General features: G+C 44.2%; 1 protein-coding gene across 1 annotated transcript in view; it reads right to left on the reverse strand.

Moving 5' to 3' along the window:
* The window catches only part of LOC134436701 (sodium bicarbonate cotransporter 3-like), a 177,808-nt gene that overhangs the window by 124,762 nt on the left and 50,546 nt on the right, over positions 1-2,500 (reverse strand). The window lies entirely within an intron of this gene.

The following is a 2,500-nucleotide window of genomic DNA, read 5'->3' on the forward strand; positions in this document are numbered from 1 at the left end:
CCCTGCCGTGGCCAAACCATAGGGCACTGGGTTGCTGTACACATTAACCCTTTGAGGAGTACCATCACAAATATGTGGTTCGAATTTTGTAAAAATCTTGAGTTCTCATTATGATGTCATAAGGACTTTGCAGGATTTTTAACACAGACTTCTATGGGAGCTGTGGAGTGTTTGAGTAAAATTCTAGAAGAACTGGGGGAAAATCCTAACTCCTCAAAGGGAGGAAAGGGAGCTGGCACATGGCCAGGGAGGTGCAGAGAGGTGCACAAGTGCTGCTGCGGATACTGCTGCTGAGGCTGACGCAGCAGACTTGGAAAGTTGAGCCTGGCTCAGCCCTAATGGTCTCTCTCTAGGTCATCCTCAGACGAGCCTTCCATCGTTGCTTCCAGTCATCCCAATTCTCCATACATCTTTTCAGTTCGCTGGTACTCTGGGCTCCGGCGTCCTTCTTGAGTATGTCCACAAATGTTAGTGTGGGACGTCCTCTTAACCGGCACCCATGTGATGGTTCCCATAGCACCAGTTTGCTGGCTGGCAGTTCTGGGTGCCTTTGGCAATGTCCTGCAAGTCTCATTCTCCTTACTGCTATCCTCTCGCTCATCCTTGGTATTCCCTCGTATAGGATTTCGTTGGTTAAGCTTATATGTGCACTTTTACTGATGTTAAGCACTGCACGCAGCATCCTGGTGTCGCACCCATCAAGGGACTTCTCTAGGGTTGGTTTCAGGGTCCAGCATTCACTGCCATAGAGGAGGACGGACTCTACTGTCGCGTAGAAGAAGCTGAGTTTGATTGGACGGGGGAGATTGGAGTTCCATACACTGGCCATACCGTTCAGGGCCCTCCACGCAAGTGCCTTCCTCACTTTTAGATCTTGCTCAGTAGAGTTGACCCATGAGCCCAAGTATTTGAAATCGTCGACTTCTTTCAGCACAGTGCCTCCTGCTGTACTCAGAGGTTGATGTTAAGGTGGGATGTTGTTGGTGATGACCTCAGTCTTCTTGGCGTCAAGCCTGAGGCCGACCTTGGCGCACTCTAGCTCTACCCTGCTCAGTAGAGTTTGTGCTTGTTCCACATTGTCAGAGAGCAAACTGACTTGATTGCATTGATGCTACGACGTATGTTTAAAAATGCACCATACACACCCTTCACAGACTGGAGTAACACTGGATATGTAAAGTCAGAGACGTATCTGCCATAACAGTTGCGTAGCTTCCGATATCATCATGGAAATGGCTACACCTTACATCCTAAAATCTTTAAAGGGGCTCTAAGTAGAATTAAAAGTTTAATTAATCACTGTCCCTAGTCAGTCGATGCTTATTTGAGTCATTAGAAAGTGAACAATGACACTTGCGACCACTGTCTACTGTCAGAGAACCGCAAATGTCGTGGGAAACACTTCTCATATGAGAAATCGCTTTACATACCGTATTCAGATTTGTATCAACTGCTGGCATTCTGTGATGAAAAACATTCTCACAGCGAGTTTATTTAAACAGCATTTTTTCACGTCTGTGTAGATTGCATGCCACCCACTGATCTGGAGTTGCATGCCACCCACGGGCCACCCACGGGCATCGCGCAAACGACGTTATCCTACATTGCGCCCCTTTAAAGGTTTGTGTCAAGTTCAGTTTGGTCAATTTCAACATGCAGTTGTAATGCTCACACTACCCTGGACTTGTCAGTGCCTGAGATTTTTTTTTCTTCTTCTTCAGCCGTTTCCGAGATCCTGGTCATTGTAATGGGGGCAGCTCTTTGTTTACATTTCAAAAAAACATTTTTATTTATTCCCAAAAACATCCAAAAGGTTATAAAACATCAGCAGACAACTAGCAAACAGCAGTACCTTTTGGGAAAACATTTGGAGTTGGCCTATGTTTCATTTTTTAAAAATGTAAACAAACACTGCCCCCATTAGAATTGCTCATATCTCGGGAAGGGCTGAGCCGAAAAATGTGGCATCACCAGGTACTGACAAGTCAAGGGTAGCGTGAGCAATACAACTGCATGTTGAAATTGACCAAACTGTCCCTTTAATGCCACCTAACTTAAAGGTGCACTGTGTAGGATGGTGGCCGGAGTAGGCATTGCAACTATGCTGCTCTATGAAAATGCGTTGCTTATTGTCAAGTTGATCTTCTCATGAATATTTACAAAGTAAGAAACTAAGATTTCCTAACAGGACCAAAACACAGTAAGTTTTGCAGCTAAAAATAAAAAAATCAGGAAATTCAAAATGGCGGACAATGGAAAAGATCCCCCTTTTCACGAATGAAAAGTGCAATTTTCCCAGTCAAAATTAATATTTAGAATTTGACGGTGGTGGTACAGTATTTGGGAAAAAGGTAACATTTGTGAATGGGCAGCATGAATTCTGGAAATAACCTATTAAAAATATTACACAGTGCCCTTTTGATGCAATATAATCCAGTAACTTAAAGCCCCAACATAAAAATGAACTTTAGGGAGAGTTTCAGGGAAGAGCACTTTGCTG

This window comes from Engraulis encrasicolus, chromosome 20 (assembly GCF_034702125.1).
Source record: "Engraulis encrasicolus isolate BLACKSEA-1 chromosome 20, IST_EnEncr_1.0, whole genome shotgun sequence".
Lineage (NCBI taxonomy): Eukaryota > Metazoa > Chordata > Actinopteri > Clupeiformes > Engraulidae > Engraulis > Engraulis encrasicolus.